Source organism: Mauremys reevesii, linkage group 1, assembly GCF_016161935.1.
Source record: "Mauremys reevesii isolate NIE-2019 linkage group 1, ASM1616193v1, whole genome shotgun sequence".
Classification (NCBI taxonomy): Eukaryota; Metazoa; Chordata; order Testudines; family Geoemydidae; genus Mauremys; species Mauremys reevesii.
Window position 1 is genome coordinate 71,811,776 of NC_052623.1, and position 15,592 is coordinate 71,827,367.

A 15,592-nucleotide genomic window follows, 5' to 3' on the forward strand; every position below is an offset into this window, starting at 1 on the left:
AGCAAGGGACAACACGATCAGGAGCTGCCATTGGCAAATGTGTGAAGGAGGGTGACAGTACCAGCAGAATGCAGCAAAGTGAATCCTAGAATATCACAGAACTCTAGGATACCACCTCTGATATGGTGGTGCTAATGTCGCATAACAACAGTGGCAGTGTGGAAATGGGTATATGTGTTCACAAAGCTCTATACCAGTGCCCAGCACAGCATAATGTAGACACTTGGCATGGCTATGGGGAACATACACAATCATGGGTATGCACATTAGTGTATACATAGTCTAAGGATGAGCTGGAGGTGGCCTGGCTTATTCCTAGTGTTCAGAAAGAAAAGCGCACACAATGCTTTCTGAACTGCTGTTCTGGGAAAAAAACAACACTTTTTTTAACATAAGCTGATATGAGGAAAAAGTATTTCTATTCACAATAGTGATGGATACAACAATACAGAATTGCTAGCCACAGAACACACCCCTGTTACTCCCCACTGTTGGCACCTGTAACCCATTCTGGCAGAGTGGCAGCATTGGTTTCTATGTGCCTGAAATTTGCTGCTTCTTGTTGATTCAACTGTCAGCAAAAACACAAAAAGATCAGAACATACACTGAAGTGGGCCACAAACTAGAGACAGAAAAGTACATTTTGATTTTTAACTTTACAAGGAGTAAGTGAACTACAAAACTAAAAATACCATTTTAATTTGAGTAAATGCTAATTTTCCTACCAATTTCAAACAGACACTTACAGATCCATTTTACTATCATCACCAAGTTACCTAAATGAAGACAGAAAAGGATAAGACCCAAAGTGTCAGATGAATTTTTGATATGACAGGTTTAATTAACTAACACAAATATTATCATTTATTAGCTCTTTTAATAACTTGACCTTCAACTTCTCCTCAGGGAAAAGTACACAGTAAAGGCAAAGACATTTCTTCTAAAAATGACATCTGCTGATAAAATACAGAATATATAAACCCCAAATAAAGTATTTCCAGGGTGTGTGTATATGTGTGTGTGTATATAGTTCAACCTAATTTATTTGCGTGTGTATGTGTATGTGTATACACACACACACACACTATATATATTACTTTTCTTCTATTAAGACTGATTAAAACATTGTAATGTGACATTTATAATTCTGTTCCATTACTAGAAAAAACAGGTAGTAGATTGCTACATATTCACAGCTGATAATTATGAATAACTTGCATTTACTTCTCATGCAAAGATCTCAAAGTGGTTTACAAACAAAAGTAAGTATTTCTATTCCCATTTTTTAGATGGCAGTCCAACAAGATCTGAGGCACAGAGAATTAAAGCGAGTAGCCTAAAGTTATAAATCTGCATATAGGGAGTGTTATTTGAACAAATCAAAACAATTAATTTGGTTGCTCCAGAAACCTGGCTGAATCATGGACTGGTTTCTTCTGTTAAACTCAACTGTGGTACTTTAAATATAATCTTCTATAATCAAAACCAAGGAAATTTCTTATGTGCTTCTACTAACAGGTAGTTTAAGTCCTTACTAGGGTAGCTTCCCTAAAGTTACTCACATTTGTTATATTAAAGGGGGAGTCTGCTGAAAGGGCAACTTTGAAGTCTACTCTCTGTGCATTTTCAGTGTGACACATCAAAGGGAACCAAGTTCAGTACATACAGCTCTTCACTTTTCATCCTAGAGAAAAATGTAAGAAAGTGAAAATTGTAGGGATACAGATTCTTGGGATTAAGTTATTGGCTTCGGCAAATACAGCCATGGGAAGGCAGACATTCAGAAATAAATTCTTGAGTCTGTGGAGTTTCCACGACATCAGCCCCTCAGATACTAAACTGCTGGTAGTTTGGTACATTGCATAGGTACATCCCTCTGGAAGGGGTTCAGGATGTGACCACTGAAGAACAGTAAAGCTTTAGGAGGAGTGTTCACAAGGGTACTACAGATTCCACCAAGACCAAACCAATAGATCTGTTTTGGAAGAGTTGCAGTAAAGTTTTGCTGATGCACCACAGGGAGATAGCAGTGGAGATGCTGGGCCCAGTCAGCCAGTGCAGGACATCATACCTCTTATGGCTTCTGATGTCACAAACAATTAATTATATGTTGGGTAAGTGATGTAGCCACTGTATCACGGTAGCTGCATCCAGAGACATCAAGCACATTCATCCATCATCAAGCTGATAAAGAGGACAGTCCATAACCAAATAGCACGCTCTTTGTTATTGAGCTCCACAGAGGCAGGACAGGGAGCTCAAGAAACTCCATAGGTAAAGATGTGAGTTAAACTGCCTGTGACCACAATGTATCTTCTTGTAACAATGAAGGATCTTTCAGTTCATATGGTTGTTCTGAGGGACATGCGAGAACTAGTTCGGAGAGATAGATCTAAGTTGTCTATCTGCCAAGACATGCACCATCAATCCAACCACATTGTTGGTGTTCCTTAGAAAGATCATCCCCGATGCACTGTATGAGAGGCTTATCTATTTCAGAAAAGGGTGTCTTAACATTAGCTGGTATTTTTTATGTGGCTTTCAGGTGAAATGGTGAACTAAGCTGTCTTGATAGTTGTCTGTGCTCAGTAATGCAGCCCTACATTCACACCTAATCACCAGGGGATCAATGCCATCCACAACCAGAAGGCTGGAGAGTGGATTTAGCCAGGCCACACCAGTGATGATATGAAGGACAGAGCTGATCATTGAGTCCAGCTTGCCATGATGATGACTGGATTCCCATGTTGCCACACAGTTTTCAGCAAGTGCATTAATTAGGGAATTGGTAGATGTCCATAAAGTTGCAGCACTCGTGCCCCATGAGCTGCTGGCAAGCCTGTGGAGGAGTGCAACTCTTGACTGGATTTTCATGTCTTCTCAATGCGTTTGATGAAATAGTGGGGCAAATAAATAACTTGAGCTGCAAGGGAATGGGTGCATAGTCTGTGTTGTGGCCTTGGATAAAACAATACTAACCCTTTCAGCATTATCTCACAATAGCTCAGACTTGGCTCCACCATCTCCGTCCTCATTATTCTTGCTGCTATGATGCCTCAGGTGTACACAAGTCTTTAGAGACAAAATGACAGGCATGGGCTCAGGCATATTTACCATCAAGATTAAACATAACACAGCATAGGACAACAAAAGCAAAGGGCTAGATTGTGAAAGCTGCTCTCATGCTGGTGATCCTGAACTCACGAGAGTAGTGCCATTGACTAGCATTGACATCAGTGGGACTACTTGTGCAACAAAATGCTCACTAGCATGAACAAGGGTGCAAATTAAACCCCACAAGAGGGGCAAAAGAATAAGGGAGGCTTATGTTTACACCAGTCAGTGAATTCTGCCTACCTGAAATTCCCCCTACTATTTCAATTTGAAATAATAATCTAAACTTTCAGTCATTAGACATTTTAATAGAATTTACTGTCAGTGAATGTCATTATATAGGTAGAAGCATTTTTGTGGGGAGGATAGTGATACCTAGATAAAGGATTTGTATTTCAGTGTGTAAAACACAGGATTTTTCTGGATCAAGGGCATTGTATATAGCAAATGTAAATCATGACTACCATTATTTTTTATGTAGTGGAAAGCTACATTTTATTTCTATAATATGGCCTTACATCTTTTTGGAGCAGGGAAAGGGCTTTGACATTTTACAAGCAATCAGTTTTGAGCTACCCATGCTTTGTGGCTAAGTCGCAGAAGTTGCATGAAGCTGGTGAAGAGCAACAAAAACTATTTTTTTTTGTTCTTTGCAGCCTGGATAAGCATCCGGACATTCAGATGCTTATCTGAGATTTATCCAAGCCTCTTTGGTCAAGAAATCACTCTGAAAATCTTACAAGAGCAGGTGTTCTTGTGTGATTTCCAGTACTTCCTAGATTCAGTTTAGAAATAATAAAACCTTGTAATTCTGCTGTACTTTCCAGCTGAGGATCTCAGAGCACTTTGCACACATTGATTAACTCTCACATTACACCTGTAAAGGAAAACATTTTTATCCACATTTTACAAATGGGGAAACCGAGGCACACAAAGGTTAAGTGATTTGTGCATCTTAATAAAGGAAGTTTGTAGCAGATAAGAATAGAATCCAGGACTCCTGACTCCTAGTAAATTTATCTAAACGCATGACATTTCACTGTTTCCATTAGAAACTGAAACCAAAAAATACAGAAAGAAATTAAAATGAAAAATTTTAAAAAGCTTAAGATTTTCCCCTTGGTTGACTCCTAAAGTCTCCTTATCCTTTGTAGTATATAAAGTATATTAGTAATCAGGCCAAGTGAAATCTTTTGAGTTTATCTCTGCAATTGAGTTTATCCTTTGAGTTTATCTCTGCAACTGAAAAAAATGACATCAAATGCATATTTTTTAAACAGAAAATTAATATATTCCTACTATAAGTGAATCTTGGAGTGAGGCTCAAAAACTGTCTTCCTTATGGCCTGTCTGGTCAGGACCTATATCTAAATGCTTCCTCTTGTCTACTGTGTGTCACATTCACAATTGTGCTGTATGCAGCAGTGATACTCACATTGCACACAACTCTGGGTATGCCTAGAGTCCTGGATTGAAATTTTGACTCCAATGAAGTCAAGGAGATTTTGCTGTTAACCTCAGTGGGACCAGGATTTCACACCTTATATTTGAGGGCATTCCTCAGGCTACGAGAAATCCTCCAGAGAGCTGATATTAAGCGGGTATGATGTAGAAGCATGTTATAAAAGTTTAACCAAATTTTCGTGAACCTCTAGTTTGTTTCAATGTGAGTTTTATGTTAAATTCTTATTTTATCTAGAATTGGGTCAAAACTGTAACCTGGGATTTGAATCCTCCTGACTTTCATGTAGGGTGGGAAAAAAATTAGGTACCATAAATTACTCTCCTCAGAACCTTCCATGACTTTATGAAACCAAATCTCCTTCTGTTCTCTCTGCAAATTAAATTCAAATCTGCATAGAATTTCTTACATTTTTGCCTTGCAAATATGACACCAATTACATTAAGTGAAAGCCCATAAATTTCCATACATTTTGTACATTCCAATTGGTCTTGACCATTGGTATAATAAAAAGCAAGCAGGCGGGGAATGGGGGAGGGGGATCCTAGGATATTCCTTAAGATTTTATATTAGGGGAAGGCAACTTTGCATACATTTAAGTGAAGTCCTTGCCAATTATGCAGACATTTTCCATAGATTTCTCCTGGCCCGATTAATAATATATTGTACACACTACGTCTCTAGGGTTTTTAAGACCAGATTTATGTTTTAATAAGACTTATCTAAAAAGGTTAAATTATAATTGGAGCCAAACAAAATGATCCTCTGCAGATTTAAGTATCATCTTTCTGTGCAACCTCCACTTTGGATCAAAGAGGGTAAAACTATAAGCGTAAAGACCTTTGAAGCAGAGATATAAATTCACGTGGGGCTCAGCAGATATTCCCAAAACCAGTTTTACCATAGGATTCTCAATAGTGATAAGCACAACAAAGTTTATTAGCTTTCCCAGAAGCACTATTTTTGGACAGCAGTATTTCCAGTAATTACGGCAGCAAGGCCACTCAGTATTGTCAGGTCCTTTTATGTCATATGCTAGAGACAAAAGTTCCGGAATGAAGGGCACATTAGACAATCTGTTTTGTATCTTAACAAATTAGCTCCAAAAAATCTCTAAAAATTCAAAGTTAGATTTTTCTTGACTAGATAGATACTGTCTGGAGTTGACTCCCTCTTTATAGGTCCTGCTGATTTGTTTTCAGGACATAGGTTCTGTTTCTCTCCATCCATCTCCATCAGAGTCTCCATCTCTTATTACCCAAAGTCCCTCCATGCTTCCAAGGATCTGTCTATGTCCAAAGATCTCTTTCTTTTCCAGGTTCCTCCTTCATTTTCGTCTTTGACCTTACTGCATATGTCAGACACCTGCACTAGACTCAACACAAGTGATATTCCTCCCGTCTGCTTCTAACATCTAGCTTCTGCCAAAATTATCAAGCAGGAGAGATTATGAGGATGGCTCTGACATCATGGTTCTTACGGCCGTAGTCAGGGAAAAACACATCTTGCAGACTATGCAACTATGCAACCTGCAAAATTAAGTAATGTTGCTGTGATGTGAGTACCATATACCTGAACTGAGGCACCATATACCTGAACTGGACTTTTTGTCATACTATATAGAACATTAGTTTTAGTTTTCACTTGTAACAATGTTTTTTTTTTCCAATGGAAGAACTACTCAAACACAGAAGTGTCCCAAAACCTCTTCCAAATAAAATCCACTGGATTTGAGATGGGGGCATTGAATGAATACATTCAGAGCTACAGAGAGTAATAAAAAATAGCTGAGAGACTTTCAGTAGGATAATACTGCAATATTAGGATAATAGAATAGTAGGATAATAGAATGACAAACATTCAAGTTAACCCTTTCCTGCCATCTAGTGCTATATATTAGAAAACGGGGGCGGGGGGGGGAAAGGTTCTTTTTAACTCTATGAAAAGCTTCTAATTCATTTTCTACTGTACCCAACCAGGAATCAGGACATCTTTGTGCTAAACTGCACATGCAAATAACGAAAAAGTAATTCTCTGCCCCATACCCCCTCCCACAAGAGCATATATTCTAGTATGTGACAGAAGACAATAGGTGGGTACAAGAAATAGATGAGGGTAGAACAAGGTAGCAGCGAAATAATGATTAGTTTAATAAGCATTGGTAACAGCACACTACGTGCTCAGCCATTGTCACATGTTTTATAGTTTGTTGGTAAGTTTGCACCACATACACAAATGCAACAGATTCTACTTTAGAGATTGTACCTTTGCCAGGTGACTGTGAAAGGGAAAACAAACCTTACATGGTATATGTGTTACCAGGAATTTATTTCCTACATTGGTACCATTTGCCATTAGGAGATCCTTGCCATTGTGTGGCCATTACAGAAACTCCAATCCTATATAAATAGCATAAACTTAAAAGGGATGACAGACCACAATATCTTAGACTGGGTTATGCAGGATGAATGGTCCAAATGGAAAACCTTAATGGTGAAGTTCTTGCTTTGTAAGCACTATTCTTTAAAGATATTCCACAGTACCATAGCTACAACGATGAATACTGCTCTGCTCTCCAGAAAGGAGGCATAAAGATTGCTTGACGTGACTTTCTGAGATGGCAGATTGCAAAGCAGAAGAGTCTTGAAAAGAATAGGAGGAAGAAATTATATAATAGGATTCCAGGCAGGTGCTCTAGAGACACTAACGATGACTTCATGAGGTCTCTGGTGAGGCAGATATGCTGGCTCACTTCTACAGAGATTTTGGAACAGGAACAATTGCCCCAATGTTTATTTTGAATTAGACTACATCCCACAAATTATTAAGGTATGGTCTTCATTCAAGGTGTATTTTATCCCTGTGTAGAGGGGCTGCACATGTTCCATGTACCACTTAAGTTCTACTCCTGGACTAGAATCTGATGAATGTGTCACCTACTTTTCAGGGCCACCCACAGGATTCAGGGGACCTGGGGCAAAGCGGGGAGCTGCGGCGCTTGTACTCACCCGGTGGCAGTCCAGGTCTTCGGCAGCATTTCAGCAGTGGGGGGCCCTTCAGTCACTCCACTCTTCGGCAGCACTGAAGGGCCCCCCGCTGCCAAAATGCCACCAAAGACCTGGACTGCCACCAGGCCAGGGCTCGTGGGGCCCCTGCAGGGCCCAGGGCAAATTTCCCCACTTGCCCCCCACTCTGGGCGGCCCCGCTACTTTTATAAACAAGCCATAAAATGTGTGCTATTGCTGTATAGAGTAAAGAAAGGAAATGCCATATGGACTGCCTAGATTGTCTTTGGAATAAGTTACGGGCCAGACTTTCAGAAGAACTCAGCTACCAATGAGGCATCTAAATGAAGTTGGCAGATTTTAAAGAGCTCAGCTCCCACCAGCTGCCATTGAGAACAGTGAGAGTTGCTAGGTGCAGAGCTATATTAGAAATCTGGCCCTAGAGTTCTGTGCTAAGGTATCTCTTCCCTGTATATTATATTGCCTGAGAGAAAAGAAGGTGAGCCCTGGGGATTTTCACAATTCATCTGTGAATAAACACAGAGAAGATTATCTGGGTGATCTGAGGGATAAATATAAAAATCTTTTAATAATTCAATATCAAGGGCCGGCAAGTATATACTGTTTTGTAAGAGTTCCTTTGAATGCTATTCCTTGTACATATTAAAGTATTCTTCCTTTTGTGCATAAAGCTGTATTCCAATTCCACAAATTCCCCTTTTTTGCACATACTTGGCCTCTAGCTGTTTGTATCCATCTTAAAACTTGACCTTTTAGTTTCCCTCACCCCGTCAGCTGTCTGAAGTTAAAGGAACAGCAAATTGAGAAAATAAAGATGATACTTAATATGGCCATCTTTAATACTATCATATATCGATCAAGGAGACAATCTTTTATACAATGAATTATGGGTTATTTTGGTAGCAGCAGAAGACATGCCACGTATCTTGCCAACTATAGATTCCCTAGTTATGATCAAGAGTCCCCAAATAGATGGCTATGAACTATTCTCCAAGGTTATTTTAATGTTTATAAATGTGTTTAATTTAGTTAGTAACGTAATAATTCATCTATTTGACTGCAAAACTGTCGTTTTCACTTGGTGTACTGAACAAATATATGCATAATATTAAATCTTTCTTTTTAAAGTGATGGGTCATCAAATGCAATACCAAACCTACAAAGGGAAAGCAGTATGGAGCTCCCTGCCAAGTCAGAATATGACAAGGTTCTCTCTAGAATGAATGGCAGTGTCAGAAATCACATACTACTGATCCACACCCAGATGGTATGATGTTTTAAAGAGAAACTTCATGGATTATGGACCTCTACTAAGGGACCAGTTCCATGAGTACATTTCCAGCCCATGAAGTTTGAATACATATGAAATGAACACAGCTTTCACCCCTCTCTATATGGTACAACAGTTGAAAGGGCTAATGGAAAGCTCTTCTTAAGACCTACTTAATATAAGACTCCATGTTATTATTTATTCTATGTTGTAAACATGCATGGCATCCGTAGACAATGTAGAAAAGTAGTTTACAATTGAAGGACAAACTTGTGACTTTACACCATGTCCTGGGAATGACACCCTCAGGAGCAGTCAGGAGAAGAGCATTCTGGCAGTTCCTTCACTAGAACCCCAGAGTCAGGGGAGAATTAACATGTGCCAACAATTTACCAGATACAGATTCCTTCTCCCCTTGTGCTGGCTCAGATGTGCAAACAGCCAGGTTTTGGGGCAGAGTAAAGCCAAGGTTCATCCCCAGTCTCTGCCCATCTGCTCTGGGAGAAAGGACATAGTGGCCCCCGAGATCCCTCGCTCCTTCTCATGCACAGAGCAGCAATTTAGGTAAATTCATAAATGAGGATCCTATTCCCTATTATTTCCCTGCACAACCATGTAGGTCCAGTTACAGTCTTGCTCTAATTCATCTAATTGTTGGTTGTTCAGAACTTCCCAGATCCTTTAATGAAGAAGCATTATTTTCATCCTTTAAACACAGCACCAAGTCATAAAAATATCTTTTCAATCTTGGCCAATGAATTATTCATGGTCCCCCAGGCAGTATACTCCATATCATGAAATAAATAACTATTTGATAATGTCAATATCAAAGAAAGCAGTTTTCTTGATGTGAGCAGAACATTAAAGATATACTTCCCAGGGAATATTCTCTTCAGTCTGAATATTATACATGGTACCCAATGGAGACCCATTTCTGCATCCCATCTTCAAGAGGGGGGTATTGGTGGGGGACTTGTGGAAAGGCAGAAAAGGCGGAATTACTTTATATATATAATTATACATATAATATAATTACTCCCCATCCCTGCCCTTCACCCAATTCCAACAGGACAAAATCTCACCCAGCATGACTGCGGCTAATCAGCATTTCTATATTATTTCATTAACATATTAGCATTAAGATGAATGTTTAAATCCTTTTAATCCTCTTTTAAAGTATAACAATGGCATTCCAGCTATTTTAACAGAGGAAAAACACTTTTGTTTGACACGCAAGAGCTACCGGTTGGAAGAAAAATATTCTGGGCTCATTACCAATAAAAATGAGCCAAACTGATTCAGAGAAATATGACATAACTTCTGAACAATGGGGGGAGATTTTAATTAATTGAATTTACTTTAGCTAGCACATCCTTTTAGTCATAAATGCATGAACAGTCAGGATGGACGCCCACTTAGGCTATGCCTACACTTGAAGCTGGGGTGTGATTCCCATCTTGAGCAGACGTACTCCTGTTAGCACACTGTACTGTAGCTGGTAGCACAAGCGGGGTGGTGTGGGCTAGCTGACCCAAGCAGAAATCCACCTGGTCCCCATTGGTACATACTCAGGATGGCTAGCCCATGCTGCTACTCACTGCTGCCTGTGGGACTGCAGCAATACTGCTATTTTTAGCGTGCTAGCTCAATGTCTACTTAATCTAGGAATCACTTCCTGTGACATACCAGAGTACAATCCAGACCACGGGTCGGCAACCTCTGGCACGCGGCTTGCCAGGGTAAGCACCCTGGCAGGCCAGGCCAGTTTGTTTACCTGCAGCATTAGCAGGTTCGGCTGACTGTGGCTCCCACTGGCCGCAATTTGCCGTCCCAAGCCAACGGGGGCAGCGGGAAGCGCCGTGGGCCGAGGGATGTACTGGCCACGGCTTCCCGCTGCCTCCATTGGCCTGGGATGGCAAACCACGGCCAGTGGGAGCCACAGTCAGCCGAACCTGCCGACGCAGCAGATAAACAAACTGGCCCGGCCCGCCAGGGTGCTTACCCTGGCGAGCCGTGTACCTGAGGTTGCTGACCCCTGATCCAGACTAATGAGTAACTCTCACCCCTGCCTTCCAGGGTGCCCTTTACAATACTTTGCTGCTGTAGCCTCCAGTCTGAACTTGCTCACAAACAGCCTACAACAGCGGTGGGCAACCTACAGCCCACAGGCTGCATCAGGGTAATCTGATTGCAGGCCACGAAACATTTTGCTGATGTTGACTGTCCACAGGTATGGCCCCCCGCAGCTCTCAGTGGCTGCGGTTTGCTGTTGGGGGCTGCAGGAAGCGGTGGACAGCACATTCCTGTGGCCTGCTGCTTCCCACAGCTCCCATTGGCTGCAAACGGCGAACCACGGCCACTCAGAGGTGCGGGGGGGCCATGCCTGCGGAGGGGCAATGTAAACAAAATGTCTCACGGCCTGCCTTGATAGGCTGCATGCCGCCCGTAGGACGCAGGTTGTTCACCACTGGCCTACAGCATACAAGTCACTCCAAAGTATGTCAGTGTGTGTGCTGCAGCCAGCCAGCAAAACCTTGGCTCTTTCCAGACTGGGTTATGCTGCAGGGTGATTCTAACACACTCCCAGTTTTAGATTTTCCCCCAGAAATGTATGTCCTGTAGTGCCCAGCCATCTCCTGGACAATGCAAGTTTGTATATGTAAGCAGAGTCAGGATGAGCTCTACCCTGACATCTGGTGGTAGATTATGGGGAGTGCAGAAAGAAGTTTCAAGTATTCGCATTAGCATTTCAGTTATTTGCATTGGCACTCCACCCCACTTAGCATACTGCACAGCAGCCTGGGATGGTTATTTTCACAGCTGTGGGAGCCCCAATTTCGTTGTTATTGGGGGCAGGAGCAATAAAATGTTGTCATCCCGATTAAGTAAATGAGGAACTACAAAACTGTCTTATGATAAGTATCAGAGGGGTAGCCGTGTTAGTCTGGATCTGTAAAAGCAACAAAGAATCCTGTGGCACCTTATAGACTAACAGACGTTCTGCAGCATGAGCTTTCGTGGGTGAATACTTCTTCTGTCTTGCATCTGAAGAAGTGGGTATTCACCCACGAAAGCTCATGCTGCAGAACGTCTGTTAGTCTATAAGGTGCCACAGGATTCTTTGTTGCTTTGTCTTATGATAGAGGGTTTCATTGTCAACTAAATAGCACTTGCTAGACAAGGGACATGGGTTCCAAAACCCAGTCAAGAGAGAGAGGCTGGGGACAGATATCTGTACTGGGTGGTGCAGGCTTCTTGTGTGAGCCAGAAGCACCAGTTCCACCTATGCCTCTCTCCACTGTAGAATGTGAGAGTTAATTTTTTGATTCCCTTAAGAGTCTAGATACAGGTTACTGAGCTGAACTCACTGGCACTGGGGCTCCCCTACTATGAGCTGGAATCATTAAGAACTGAAATCACTGAAGAGCTGGACTTGCTGAGCTGAGAGCACTGAGTACTGTGCTAATGAGTGGGGGAGCCTGAAGCAATACTGTGGAGCAGAGCAGCTGGCAGAGCGGAGTGGAGCAGTTTGTGCAGCCACTGGGTGAGTGGAGCCAAGCAGCTCGCGAGGACGGCTGGAGTGGCTCACAGGACAGCTGGTGGACCAGAGCAGCTGGCAGAGTGGAGCAGCCCACAGAGCAAGCGGAGCTGAGCTGTTTGCGGGGACGACTAGTGGAAGCAGAACCCCACGAAGAGGCAGGGCAGTTGGCCCCGAAACCACGTAAGGTGCCCCTTTCTACCCAGGCTGGGGAGGGGGACCTCTGCAGAGAGACTCTTGAACTCTGGGGCTGCACTGACCCGGGACAGAGACTTTTGGATTGTGGGACTTTTGGGACTGTGGGTGATTTGGGGGTTGCTGGACTCAAGGGCTCCGAGAGAAGGACATGGCCCAATTTGCTGGGGTGGGTCTTTGCTCATGGTTTGACCTATGAATTCTAGCTGAGGTATTTTCCCAATTTAATGCTTGTTGTTTATCATGTAATTAAACCTTTTCTGCTACACCAAGACTCTGTGCTTGTGAGAGGGGAAGTATTGCCTCCTCGAGGCACCCAGGGGTGTGTGTAAGATTTTCCCAGGTCACTGGGTGGAGGCTTGAGCTGGTTTTGCATTATGTTGTGGGGAAGGGACCCCTATGTATTGAACCTGGACCTTGCTGCTATCGTTTCGGCCTGGCAGAAGGGTTACATATAAAGTCTGTCATTTCATCAATAGAAATAATATGCACACATCTTGTTACCCCAAATGGAGTTTCCCAAACACTTCAATTTAAACAGACTGGATTAGATAAAACAATAAAGCAAGTTTATTAACTATGAAGAGACAGATTTTAAGTGAGTACAAGTAATGAGGCATGTGATGGGGCATCTGCCCCACACTGGCCTGTGAGGGGTTAATGTAGTCCTACAGAGGCTGTTCAAAAAGCAGCCAATAGGAGAGGGCCTGTGTGGTGCGGCTTTGCCGCAGTTCATCTCTCAGTAGGGCTGTGGGGTATCCCACCGCCTTGCTCTAGTCCACTGGCCGTCGGCTCTGCGGTTGGGGGGAATAACGCACACTCGATTAGGGGCTCAGGCCCTTGGAGCGGGGGCTGAGTCAATAGTCAAAAAGCGGCCCAGGCCCTAGGTCAGGGCGGGTCAGCAGTCAAACAGTCAGAGACCCAGGCCCTTAAGCAGGGGCTGAGTCAGCAGTTACATAACAGAAGGTCCTAGCCTCTCCAGGCCAGGGAAAAGGGGGAGTCTGCCACCCAAGGAGTGGGTGGCAGGGGGGACGCAGGCCCTCCCACTCCACTGCGTCCCAGCCCGGGGCCCTAGCAGCGGCAAAGACTCGCTGCTGTCAGTGGGATCCTGGCCACAACACACTGACATAGGCTCTGGCCGTGTTGCAGCCAGACTGGAGTCGGCTGCCCCCAGGCTTCTTCCGCACTCCCCCTCGTAGGGTACCTGAGTTGTCGTAGCGTCACCGGCAGTCTCAAACACCATCGGTTCCTCTGGGTAAATAGCGGATGGTAGGCTCAGCTGCTCCTCGGGGTAGCTGGCAAGAGGCAGGCTCAGCTGCTCCTCGGGGTAGCTGGCAAGAGGCAGGCTCAGCTGCTCCTCGGGGTAGCTGGCAAGAGGCAGGCTCGGCCAGTCCACCTCTGGGTAACGAGCGAGGAGTAGGCTCGGCCGGCCCGGGACAACCTCAAGCCGGCCGCGGCCTTCTGCTGTCTCCCCCAAGGGAGCTCAGCCGCAGACGTCTGGTCTCTGCAGTGGCTGGGTCTCAACTGAGCTCTGCAGGTGAGCTTTTATACTTCCGGGTCTGTGCCGTGACCTCTGAGGGGCGGGTGCAGGACTCAGTGGCTCCGTTCACGTTGGTGTCAGGGGAGGTTCGTCTCTCAGCGGGGCTGTGGGGTATCCCACCGCCTCGCTACACCCCCCCCACCCAAGGCTGGCTCCTGTCCCTCGGGGTCAGCCCCGTCCAATTCTCCTAGGCGGGACAAAAAGTCCGCATTGGTGTGGTCTTTACCGGCCCTATGGCGTATGGTAAAAGCATAGGGCTCTAGTGCCAGAGACCATCGCGTGAGCCGCATATTATTATTTTTCATTCGCGCCAACTACCGAAGCATGGCGTGGTCAGTGACTAGTGTGAAGGGGGCCCCCAGGATGTAATACCGAAGGGCATCGCAGGCCCACTTTACTGCCAAGGCCTCCTTCTCTATCACAGCGTAGTGCCGTTCTCGCGGAAATAATTTCCGACTTAGATATATAACTGGGTGTTCCTCCTCCTCCACCTCCTGAGACAGGACCGCCCCTAAGCCTACCTCCAAGGCATCCGTTTGGAGGATGAACCCTCGGGTAAAGTCGGGGCTGTACAGGATGGGTTCGCGGCAGAGACAGTCTTTGAGCGTCCGGATTTCACAGTCACACTCCGGAGTCTACTCCACCCGTCTGGGACTAGTCTTGGTCAGGAGTCCCGTTAAAGGGGCTGCAATGGAGGCGAAGTCGGGGATGAATCTCCAATAGTAGCCCGCAAGTCCAAGGAATTGGCAGACATGACGCTTCGTAGTGGGGGTTGGGCATGCCGCTAGGGCTTGAACCTTTCCCACAAGCGGTCTTACTTGTCCCCTTCCAAGTATACCCCAGGTAGGTGGTCTCCTGCCACCCGATACGGCATTTCTTTGGATTGGCGATTAATCCTGCGGCTCGTAGGGACCTCAGGACAGCCGCTACTCGCTCCAGGTGGTTCTCTCAACGGTCGCTATAAATGACAACATCGTCCAGGTATGCGGCCACGTACCCTTGATGAGGACGAAGGAGGCAATCCATGAGCCGCTGGAACGTTGCGGGGGCACCATGGAGAACGAAGGGCATCCGGGTGAACTGGTAGAGGCCCGTGGCAGTGGCAAATGCGGTCTTCTCCTGCAAAGCGGGGTCGAGGAGACTGCCAGCAGGGCTGGCTTTAGGCCAATTCCACCAATTCCCCCGAATCGGGCCCCGCGCCTAAGAGGGGCCCGTGCCCAGTGGCAGGGCCGCCGGGCGGCGGGTGGGGCAAGTGGTCGAGTATCCCTTCCCTGGCTAGAGGATCCTTTTTAATTTTTACTCACCCGGCGCTGCTCCGGGTCTTCGGCGGCACTTTGGGGGCGGGTCCTTCATTCGCTCCAGGTCTTCGGCAGCACTTCAGCGGCAGGTCCTTCAGTGCCGCTGAAGACCCAGAGCGAGTGAAGGACCCGCTGCCAAAAACTAGGA

General features: G+C 44.7%; 1 long non-coding RNA gene across 1 annotated transcript; it reads right to left on the reverse strand.

Annotated features, from left to right (window-relative positions):
• Nucleotides 1-483: 483 nt before the first annotated feature.
• Nucleotides 484-2,018, reverse strand: LOC120398616. The gene is made up of 3 exons (XR_005594579.1): nt 1,842-2,018; nt 1,564-1,685; nt 484-571 (listed from the first exon to the last, which is right to left on the reverse strand). It is a non-coding gene; the product is annotated as an uncharacterized LOC120398616 (long non-coding RNA).
• Between the last annotated feature and the right edge of the window lie 13,574 nt (nt 2,019-15,592).